This window comes from Dasypus novemcinctus, chromosome 29 (genome assembly GCF_030445035.2).
Source record: "Dasypus novemcinctus isolate mDasNov1 chromosome 29, mDasNov1.1.hap2, whole genome shotgun sequence".
NCBI lineage: Eukaryota > Metazoa > Chordata > Mammalia > Cingulata > Dasypodidae > Dasypus > Dasypus novemcinctus.
This window is the reverse complement of record NC_080701.1, coordinates 33,596,999-33,609,485: the sequence shown is the minus strand read 5'-3', so window position 1 is coordinate 33,609,485 and position 12,487 is coordinate 33,596,999. Positions and strand designations below refer to the sequence as shown.

The window sequence follows — 12,487 nt, the reverse complement described above, 5'->3', positions numbered from 1 at the left end:
TATCTCATTAGTTTACAAAATACCAGGTTAATAAGTTAACACTATATATGTTAAATCTTTAAAATAATAAAACTGTAAGCTCATGTTTAATGAAATAAAGTTAAGTGTAGAGCTGCTCTCTTTTAAATGCATAAGGTAAATTCCATTGGTTGCTAATTGTAATCTACAGTAAATTTGCCAGTCTATAATTGCAGTCAGTTGTAAAAAGCTTGTAAAAGCATCTTCTAAACTGAAGCTTTTAAATGACTCTAATTCTAAAGACTCATTATTAAGTAAAAACCTGGGTTAATATTAATAGCAAGAAGTAACTTCATAGTAATAAAACTATCTAAAAGTCACTGTAAGGTGCATATTTAAGTGATGATAATAATGGGTTACCTTAATTCCACTGGAAATCTTCCATTTTCATTTTAACAATAAAAAAATTTTTCCCTCTACTACTAAAGTAAAATTCCTGCTAATATCTTAATGGTAAGAGTGTAAAAATAAAGTAATTTGGTATGTAACATAATGCATTAAAAATGTTTAAAAATGTATAAAATCAAGGGATAAACTTTAACATTGTCCAACTCTCTTGTGTATTGAAACCAGGCCTTGAGTACATTGCAGGTTGCCTCTCCATATAAGTTATTGGCTAATTTGGTCACTGATCTTTAAAGCATTAAATATCTACTACTTTTCTGGTCGTGTTCCTGAAGTGGATGGAAATTACTTTGCAGTTTTGAGCTCCTGCAGCAGCCAATAGTGGCTAAGAACAGCCAAATATACAATGAATGCTCAGACTAGCACTGTTTCATAGTGCCAGAGAGCACTATGCACCAGGCCAGTAAAATCTACTCTCTAGTTTCTCTCTAGGATCAATGGTACTGCAGCTTCTGTGAAGAACATATGAAGTGGAACAATAAATACCAGAACACTGTGAATAGAACGTAAACACAATCGGCATTATGGCCTACTACCATGGAGAGATAACATGTAAACTATTACAAACCTCAAACTTAAAACGATTAATTGTAACTCAGCATCCTTATGCATTACGTAATAAATTAATTAATATTAAGTGCTGAACCTTTATCCTGTTCTAAATATATGCCTGATAATTATAATACTATCTTTTCTATTCTAAATCATGTACAAAAGTATATTAAACATGATAAATTCCTGGTAAACTTCATTTTCTAAATAGTTAATAAACATGTTTATAAAATAGAACAGCCATCTTAGCTAAAAAACAATGGGGCCACCAGTGGCTGACAGGTAACTGGTTAATTAATACCAGGCTCAGTCACCCTACTACTCTACTGTACTCTACTGTGTAGCAAAATGAGGCTTGCTTACTAGCAATGGGTCACCTATGAGACTATCAAAATTATCAGAAATTATTCAATTAAAACAAAATGTAAAAAACTTCCTTCTGTAGTTCTGATCCCTCCCACAGCTAAAAGAATTTCCAACTTGGTGCACTAATCCTGAATAAAACCAACTGCCTAAGAAGGTACCAGTACTAAGAACACCTAATGAAGCACATGAGTGCCAATCATTAAACTGCCTGAAATGCATCTTCCAAACAAAATTAAGGGGGACAGACTTGGCCCAGTGGTTAGGGCATCCATCTACCACATGGGAGGGCCACGGTTCAAACCCCCGGCCTCCTTGACCCGTGTGGAGCTGGCCCATGCGCAGTGCTGATGCGCACAAGGAGTGCCGTGCCACACAGGAGTGTCCCCTGTGTAGGGGAGCCCCATGCACAAGGAGTGCGCCCCATAAGGAGAGCCGCCCAGGGTGAAAGAAAGTGCAGCCTCCCCAGGAATGGTGCTGCACACACGGAGAACTGACACAACATGATGATGCAACAAAAAGAAACACAGAGTCCCATGCCGCTGACAACAACAGAAGCAGACAAAGAAGACGCAGCAAATAGACGCAGAGAACAGACAACCGGGGGGGGGCGGAAGGGGAGAGAAATAAATAAATAAATAAATCTTTAAAAATAAAATAAAATAAAATAAAATAAAGAAATTTAAAAAAAACAAAACAAAACTAAGTACCTAATAATGTTATCTATTACAATATCTCTCTGAACATAAAATAACTTAAAATATATAGTGTGTGTGTATAATACACATACATACACTGTTCCCCACCAACTTTAAAAAGAAATGCCATCTTTGCAGACACCTATCCTTGTAATCCAGTGTCCTCTTTTAACAAGCAGGTATTCCAAAATTCTAATGAAATTTGTTTCATTCAGAATGGACATCTTATTAGCCATATAAAAACTTCATGCAACTTCATACAGAATGCCACATCCATCTTCCTCCAGTAGTTACAGAAAAGAGATCATCTCCCTTCAACACCCCTTTAAGATTAAAGGTGCAAACTCTCTAAGGGTAAAATAAAATTAATAGATGGATCTAGAGCCTGGCAAAAAAAAAAAAAAAGAAATCCATGTAAGCACCAGTAACCCCCAGGATGGCTGCTAGGGGGGCCCCACCCCCAGGATTCTGCTGTCCAGGATGAGAACTTTTTCTGAAAACAGGATAAGCCCCAAGTGTTACCCAGGAACTTTGTCTTAGGCCTCCACTGGGAAATTGATAACTGGGGTAATCAATCAAAACAACAGCCACCCACCTCTTAACTCCAATGACAATTATGCCAAAGCTTAGCAAGTTAAGCTTGCATAAAGGGGGGGATGATATAAGCTATGGGTGGGGGTTGTTCATCTCTTTGTAGATAATCTGAGCTGTGTGAGTAGGACAGTGAGAGTGAGAGCTGCAGCCCTGCCCTTGGTAACCACGGCAATGACTCCAATCCTGGAAAACAATTAAGCAATGTAAACTCTATAAACTTTAAATATTCAGGAAGGATGCAAACCAAATGTGTTAACAGCTTACATAGAATGTATGATGTTCATACTAAGAACTTACCTAGAATGTATAGGATTCATGCTAAAAGCTTACCTAGAATGTGGGAGATATGTGTTAATTCAAACTTATTGAGCACTGAAACAAAGGACCGTTTAACTTTTCCTCTGTATAAAAAGAACTCAAAAATCTTATTTGGGGCTCGGGTTTTAGAGGAAAAGCTCCCAAGCCTGGCCAGTCATAAATAAATTCTTTTTTTCCTCCCCAAAATTATTACTGAGTCCTGGCCTTTCCATACACAATAATTGAACCTCTCTCGATGTCTACAACGCTTTGAGACCGCTTGATTTGCTTAATTCATATCAGAGAGGTCATGTAGGATTTGTCTTTAAATGCCTGGCTTGCTTCACTCAACATAAGGTCCTCAAGATTCATCCATGTTATCCCATGTGTTAGTACTGCATTCCTTCTTACAGCTGAGTAATATTCAATTGTATGTATACACCACATTTTGATTATCCATTCATCTGTTGATGGGCATTTGGGTTGATTCCAACTTTTGGCAATATTGAATAATGGCACTATGAATATTGGTGTTTCCTTGTTTTCAGTTCTTTTGTGTATATACCCAGCAGTGAGATTGCTGGGTTATATGGCAAATCTATAGCTAGTTTTTTGAGAAACCACCAAACTGTCCTCCAGAATGGCTGGATCCTTCTGCATTCCCACCAGCAGTGGATGATGTTCCCATTTCTCCACATCCTCTCCAATACTTGTAGTCCTCTGTTTTTTTAATAACCACCAGTCTAATGGGTGTAAGATGGTATCTCATTGTAGTTATTTTGTAATTTTTTGAAGATACATAGATCACAAAAAAATGTTACATTAAAAAATATACCCCACACTCCTCCCTCATCATCCTCCTTCATCATTGCAGCACATCCATTGCATTTGGTGAATACATCTTGGAGCACTGCTGCACCTCATGGATTATAGTTTACATTCTAATTTACACTCTCCCCTAGTCCATTCAGTGGGTTATGGCAGAATATATATTGTCCAGCATTTGTCCCTGCAATACCACTTAAGGCAACTCCAAGTCCCAAAAATGCCCCCCCACATCACATCTTTTCTTCCCTCACCCTGCCCCAAAAACTACTATGTCCACTTTCTCCACATTGATGCTACAGTTTCTTCCAATACTAGTCACAATAGTTCTATAGTAAAATACCACAGAGTCCACTCTAATCCATATTTTATTCTCCCTTCCTGTTAATCCTGGGATGGTGAAGTCCACTCCATTTCCCAAATAGCTAGTGATGTTGAGTATCTTTTCATCTGCTTTTTTAGCTATTTGTATTTCTTCTTTTGGAGAAGTGTCTGTTCAAATCTCTTGCCCATATTTTAAATGGGTTTTTTATTTTTGAGATGTAGGATTTCTTTATATATGCTGGATATTAGGCTCCCATCAGATATATGGTTACCAAATATTTTCTCCCATTGGGTAGGGTGTCTTTTCACTTGATAAACTCTTTTGAGGTGTAAAAGGCTGTAGTTTAGAGGAGTTTCCATTTATCTATTTTTTCTTTTGCTTCTCATGCTTTGGGTGTGAAGTTCATGAAGTCATTTCCTATTACAAGGTCCTGTAGATGCTTCCCTACATTGTCTTCCAAGGTCTTTATTGTCTTGGCTCTTATATTTAGATCTTTGATCCAACTTGAGTTGATTTTTGTATAAGGTATAAGATGGTATTCCTCTCTCATTCTTTTGCATATGGATATCCAGTTCTCCAAGGACCCTTTCTTGAAGAGGCCATTCTTTATCTCTTCAGTCATATGTTCCTTCAATTATTTGAATTTATATAAGAGATTTGTGTGATAATCATTGATTAATTGTCTTAAATACTGTGCCCCATAAGAATTTTTTATTTGTTCCTTTGGTTGGACCATATTTCCCTGTTTCTTAGTTTGGCTTGTAATGTTTTGCTAATGTCTAGGCATCTGAATATGTTGGTGAATTTACTCTGACAGTCAATTTCTCTCTCTTGCATAGTGGTTTTGTTTCACAGCTCCTCTTTGATTTTTTAAAATTTTTATTTATCTTTTAAAATGTATTTTTTGAAGATACATAGACCAAAAAGAGCTACATTAAAAAATATAAAAGGTTCCCACATACCTAACACCCTACCCCCACACACACTCCTCCCACATCAACAACCTCTTTCATCATTGTGGCACATTTATTACATTTGGTGAATACATTTTGGAGCACTGCTGCACCACATGGATTATAGTTTACATTGTAGTTTACACTCTCCCCCAGTACATTCAGTGGATAATGGCAGGAAATATAATGTTCCGCTTCTATCCCTGTCATGGTGTATTATATCATTGGGTGGAGACCCATAGAATGGGTGGGAAGATATACCCATATCCTGGGAAAGCCTGATGTTCTCAAACAGAGGGAATTGTGTCTGTCGAGAGAATTGGTGGTTCTCAATGGGGGAGGACAGTCTAGTATGTCAAGCCCTCAGCATTGCTGCAATTATCTTCTTTGATTTTTGATCCAACTTATTCTAAGTCTTTCAAACTGCCGAGCTTAAGTTATTAAAATCAGGCCAGTGCGGTCACCCCTCGGGCTGAAGTGTGGTTTGCTGGCCTGGCGGGGGAGCAGCCGCGGCAGGCCAAGCCGCTGCCCCCATAATAGGGTGGCTGGTCAGGCCCACCGCCACCCCTGAAGGGAGCTCGGCATGGGCGCAGAGTGCCCTCGGGTCTCCCCTTCTCGGCAGCCATGCTTCCGTGGCTGCCCCTCCTCCCGGATGGCGCCACACGATGCCTGTGGGGCGGCACCCTTCTTCTTCTTTCTCCCTGCGCAGGCGCAGGGCGGAAAATTCCAGTCTGCCCTTTTCCCCTCCCCCGACAGCAGCAACAGCCAGGCGTGGGCGGGAAACTCAAGTCTGCCCTCTACCCCAGCAACAGCAACCTCCAATCACTAAACCCTGACCCTTCCCCCAGCAACAGCGACAGCCAATCCCTAACCACCACCCCTCCCCCATCCAGTACCGCCCACTGACCTTTCGCCGGCAACCAATCAGAACAGGGCGTGGCTTTGACCAATCAGCCTTCCCCAGCCCCTATAAAACTGTTGCCTCTCCCTCAATAAAGTGGACTTGCGTGTTTACCTTGTCTCTGCGGTGGTTCTTCTGCCGTGCGCCCTCCAGTCCTGAGAGCCCCCGACAAGGGCCTGGCCTCCCTTGTCCCCAGTTCGTCGCCTGCTTCTCCGGGCGACCCCTTCGTCGCTGGCTTCGCCCGGTGACCCCGTCAGCCGAACCGCGCAACCCCTGTGAGACCGACCCCTCGTCTGCTGCCGGACAGATCCCTCGTCCCAAGTGGGACCGATTCCTCGTCCCAAGCGGGACCGACCCCTCGTCCAAAGCTGGACCGACCCCTCGTCCACAGCCAGACCCCACCTCTACTGACCGAGCAAGCCGCCGCAGGCCAGGAATTCACTAATGGACTACAGATCTACTGCTAGGAGTTGGGACAAAAGACACATAAAAGTGGATTCTCCCCTTGCAATTTGACATCTGGCTAGCAGATGGCACTCATTAGCAAATTTTTCCATTGAGGTGACTCAATCTCCACTTGCCATTGATTCTGGTCTGGTCAGAGCCAAGATTCAAAGAGGGCTCTGCTGGTCAAATTCACTGAAGAGAACATTTTCTCTGCCTTCCACCACACCCTCCCTTTTCCCAGGAAGGAAGTCATCTGTTCCCCTCTCACTTGGCTGCACTGAACATTGAATTTTATCCAGGTTGTTTGCTTGCCTTGAGGGTTAGGAATCAGTGTTATTCCTATCCACAAGGTGTAGTAGCTCTCAGTTCTCATTTTGGCTTCTTCACCTCTCTGCCCCTCACACTCCTGGGGGGTGTGCAGCACACACCTTGTCTGCAGAGCCCAAAACATGTCCTTCAGTCATCTCTTTCCCCTTCTTTAAATGTTTTTGTGAAAGAGTTGAGCCCTGCATTCCTACTCTGGTGCCATCTTCTTGGAAGTCCCTCAGTATCTTTTTATTTTAATTCGGTAAGTTTTCTGTAATTTTTTAAAAATTCCTTCTGCAATTTCATCTTTTTCTGCTCCTTCTGAGTGTCTAATGATGCATATATTTTTATGCTTCATGGTGTCACATAGGTCTCTTAGGTTGTGTTCTATTTTTTATAGGTCTGTTTTGCTTTCTCTTCCTCAGTCAGGTTCATTTCAAATGTCTTGTCTTTGAGTACACATATTCTTTCTTCTGTCAGCCCCAGTCAGCTGTTTACACCCTCTAGATAATTTTTCATTTTAGTTATTGTGGTCTTCAACTCCAGTGGTTCTGTTGGGTTACTTTTAAAAATTCCTATCTCATTACTGAGATTCTTATATTGTTCTTTCATTGTTTTCTGGATATCTCTTAGTTGTTTCTCTGTGTTTTCCTTTATATCCTTGAGCATACTGAGGACCATTTTTTAAAGTTTTTGCTAGGAATGTCAATTTCTGGTCTTTTTATGGATGGTTTCTGGACTTTTGTCCCCTTCCTTTCACTGGTCCATCATTTTCTGTGTGTGTTGTCGTTCATTTGTTCGTTTTAATCTTTAGTCACAACCATACTTTTAATATTTTAAAGCATCCAAAATGTCCGTAAGTCCTTACAAATTGACTCAGCATCAGCCTGTGCTGTCCTTCCGAGTTGAATCTTCTTATCAAGAAGTTTTGTCAAAAGTGCAAGTGTGGGGTCCTATCTGTCTATCTTTTCTGAGCCTGCAGGGCTTATGCTCCTGGCATTAGGAATAGCCTAGTCAATAGGCATCCCGATGCCTTCTCCATTCTGAGTGCTTTATTTTATACTTAGGCATTCTTTTGCTCCAGGCCATATTTCATTGTTTCTTAAACTGTTTTACCTGTTTGCAAGTTGCCTCTGCCTGCAGAGCAAGTTCTGGGAGGGAGAGCCAAGATGAATTTCTGGTTCAGTCTTTCAAGCTGCCACCCAACATACAGGCACAGCAATATGTGCATAGGCGTTATTCTGCTCCTGCTGGAATAAGGCGAGAGACCCAAAATGGGAGCATGAGCTGGCTCCACGCTGTGCTGGGCAGAGCCCAGGGGAGGGCCCACAAGGGTGCCAGGAGTTGCTCCTACATTTTAAAATCTACATTTTCTTGATTTTGTACTCACCCATTTTCTGAAACTCTTTAACTGTCTTCTGGAGTTTTGAGGAAGATGGCTTTTCCACTTTTTACTACTTGTTCAAAGATTCTGTGGGGTGCCACAACCTGAAGTGTCATATGCTGCCATCTTGGTCAACCAGAATTATTTGCTTATATTTTCATGGGGAAACAGGAAGGAGACATTCAAGCCACAGATTTACCAAAATAGGGAGGTTGTTCAGTTCTACCCATGAGCTCTAGGCCTGAGTTAGGAATGCCTTCCCTTTCTGAAGTTTATCTCTACTAACCTAACTTCTTTGTGTTTTCTCCCACACAGCTCTGAAGCTGTTCTTTCATAACTTTCCAAACACAGTGTGCTTTGTTCCCTGGAAATTGGCCATACAGCTGATGAGCCTCACAGAAAATGAGATCAAATTGTTCATAGCTCATGCAGCATGCCCCAAAAAGGTGCCAAACAAAATGCTGGTCAAATGGCTTAACAAAATAGGTCAGAATGCCTCAGTCAACACTCTGCTGGGTGCTTTGGAAACACTGGGAGAAATAAATGCAAAGAAGACAATTCAGTACCATCTTTTGGGCTCTGGAGCTTATATCTATCAAGAATAAAGGCAGGGAAAGGATTTGGCTCAACTGATAGAGCATCTGCCTACCACATGGGAGGTCCAGCATTCAAACCCAGGGCCTCCTGACCCATGTGATGAGCTGGCCCATGCACGGTGCTGATGCATGCAAGGAGTACCGTGCCATGCAGGGGTGTCTCCCACTTAGGGAAGCCCCATGCACAAGGAGTGTGCCCTGCAAGGAGAGCCGCCCCATGCAAAAATATAGTGCAGCCTGCCCAGGATTGGCACCACACACAGAGAGAGTTGACACGACAAAAAGAGACACAAATTTCCGGTGCCACTGACAAGAATGCAAGCAGACACAGAAGAACACACAGCAAATGGACACAGAGAGAAGACAACGGGGGGTGGGGGGGGGGAGAAATAAAGAAATAAATAATTTTGAAAAGAATAAAGGCAGAGTGTCATTATGGAAAATGGTGGAATTGATCAAGTCAAACAGTTGGTCCTTCTCCTGAAGCAAACATTAAGCTGCCTAAAATGGGGAAAAAATCAACATTTTTTTGGCAATTCTGAAATCTAATTTTAAAAACTAAAGCAATCAAGGAAGTACTTAATGAAGAAAAAGACAAATGAATCTCAGTAAGTGTATTAGTTTCCTTTTGGTGCCATAGTATTTAATCATCAAATGGATGGCTTAAGGAAGCAGAAATCTATTCTCTCACATTTCTGGATTCCAGAAATCTGAAATCAAGGTGTTTGTTAGCAGGGCCATATTTCCTCTAAAGTTCTAGAGAAGAATCTTTGATCTTGCTTCTGGTTGTTGTCAGATCCTTGGTATTTATCTTGGTTTCCTAGGCTGCATGGAATGGTTCAGCTTAAACAATGGAAATTTATTAGCTTAAAGTTTTGAGGTCGAGAAAATATCCAAAATCAGCTATCACCAAGGAAATACTTTCTTCCTGAATACTGGCTGCCAATAATCCTTGGCTTCTCTGCCACATGGCAAAGAATACAGTAGCCATCTGCTGGTCTCTCTCTTCTTTTCTGGGTTTCAGCTTCTTGCTTCTGTGGCTTTTCTTTCTCTTTATCTGAATTTCATCCTCTTAAAAAGACTCCAATAATAGAGCTAAGACCCACCCTGACTGAGGTGATTCACACCTTAATTGAAGTAGCCTTGTCAAAAGAGCCTCCTTAGAATAGGTTTACACATATAGGAATGGATTAGCTTTAAGAATATGTTTTTCTGGTGTATGTACAGCTTCAAACATCCACAATATTTCTTGACTTGTAACTCCATCATTCCAGTTTTTGCTTTTGTCTTCACATAGCCATCTTCCTTCAGTGTGTATATATGTGCCCAAATTTCCCTATCCTTCCAAGGTGTGACAAGGATGCTTTCTCTCTGAGCTGCAGCTGTGGGCAATCAGACACATGGCAGGGTACAATGGTAATGTCTGCTGGTCTCTGCCTGCTCATCTCTCCCCTTTCCTCCAGTCCTCATTGTTTTCAATTTCTGGCTTCAGTGGCTTCTCTTAGCTTCCAGATGTTTTTCTCTGCAACTTTTTTTCTGTATTGCAACTTTTTATTCCTCCATTTATAAAGGACTCCAATAAAAGGATTAAGACCCACTCTGGGTCAGGCAATGCAATCAAAGACCCTAAACTGAAGTAATGTAATCAATAGGTCCCACCTACAATAGGTTTATACCCTAAGAACAGGATTTTCTGGGGCACATAAAAGCCTTAAACTGGCACAAAAAGAAACCGGACATGAAAGGAGAAGGCATGCAGAGCAGCCAGAAACTAGAAATCAACAGAACACAGAAGAGAAAGGAGAACTTGCTGTCACTTGCATTGCCATGTCTGATGGTTAGGCTATTGTGTCAACTCAGCCAGGTAATTGTGCCCAGTTATTTGGTCAAGCAAGCACTGGGCTAACTGTAATACAAGGGCATTTAAAGACCTTAGTCACCATTGACTTTACTGCAGTGGTAAGTCATAGATAGCTGGTTATAATTACATCAATCAGGGAGATTGCCATCAGCAGCAAGTGATGCTTAATTCAATCAGTTGAATCCCTTAAAAGGGGAAGTGATTCCAGCATTGAGAGAGAATTTCCCAGTTTGTCTTTGGACAGCCAACATCTCCCAGAACTCATCGAGAATCTTCATTGGACTTTCATTGGAGCTCCTGGTTGCAGCCTGCCTGTGGAACCTGCACATGTGCATCCCCACGGCTGCGTGAGAGACTCTGATAACTCTCTTACTATCGACGGATATCCCTTGATGATTCTGTTTCCCTAGAGAACCCTGACTAAAACACCATGTGATGGAAAAGCCAAGAAACTACATAGATGGCCAGCGATGCAAAAGATACTGCTGCTAGGAGGAAACAAGCTTTCTGGCCTCTGAAACCATGAAACGTTCCTGTTTTTATGCCAACCTATTGTATGGTATTTGTTTTAGCAGTGGGAAATTAAAATGACATTGTCAGATAGTTATTACAGCAACACCTAACACCCAGTACCAAAATCTGTATTAGTTTCCTAGGGCTGCTATAAAAAATCACTACCAACTAGGTGATTTAAACCAAAAGAAAATTATTCTCTCTTATTTCTGGAGGCTAACGTCTGAAAACAATGTGTCGTCAGGGTTAATTCCTTCTGGGGACTCTGAGGAAGAATCTGTTTCTTAGCTCTCTCCTGGCTTCTGGTTGCTGCCAGTACTCTTTGGTGTTCTTTTGCTTGTAGCCGCCCATCACTCAGTTGCATCACTCCAATCTTTGTTTTCACATGTCATTCTGTGTGTGTCTTCATCTTCACATGGCCTTCTTATAAAAACACCAGGATTTTTTTACTTTTATTTAGGGCATATCCTAATCCAGCATGACATCATCTTAACTAATTATCTCTGCAAACACACTTTTTCCAAATAAAGTCACATTCGCAGATATTATGAATTAGGACCTCAGCATATCTTTGTGGGAGATACAATTCAACCCACAACAGGACAAGAATAAAAACAAAAACAGGAAAGTATGGCCTATTGAGGGGAAAAAATAATTTGATGGAAACCATCCTGGAAACCCACTTGTTGAATTTATAAAGACTTTGAACTGACTTTTAAATATGCTTAAAGACTTAAAGGAAAACATGGGCAAAGAACTAAAGGAAACCAGGAAAATGATACTCTTTATTAGTTCATAGTATGAACAAATAAAGAATATCATTAGAGACAGAACTTGTAAAAAGAAACCAAATAACAAATCTGGACCTGAAAATTACAATAGCTGACATGAAAATTTTACTAATGGGTTCAATAGCAGAATTGAAAAAGCAGAAGATCATATCAGTGAACCTGAAGTTAAGACAAAAGAATATAGGTCCCAATTCTGCTATGTGCATAAGAAGGAAAGAATTGCTTCCAGAAATTGAAGCTTCCCTAGTTGACCTTTTCTCCTAGAAGGGAAGGCACAGACAACAGCCGGGAATAAACAGCTACAAATTTCACATTGACGGTACACGAAGGAGCTGCCATCCAACGTCAAACAGCCGTTGGAACATTCTTGAAGCCTTTCAGTGGATTTCAAATAATTATTCAAATAATCCATATGATAAGTAAACTCTAGAAGTGTGCATGATTTCATATTTAATATATTTATAGGTATGTATGTTGAGAGAGCTATGATTTTTTAGGACCTCATTCTTTTTAGTGCATGACATTTAATCATAATAGAAATTATCTTTACATATATTTAAGATGTATTTAAGGTAATATCTCATTATCTTTTCTTAATTATCTTATAAAGTATTATATTTTAACATCCAACCATGCTTTGTGTATGTTTGACTGTCTA

General features: G+C 40.7%; 1 pseudogene; it reads right to left on the bottom strand.

The window, feature by feature from the left end:
* The window catches only part of LOC101429305 (hippocampus abundant transcript 1 protein pseudogene), a 79,264-nt pseudogene that overhangs the window by 63,447 nt on the left and 3,330 nt on the right, over positions 1-12,487 (bottom strand).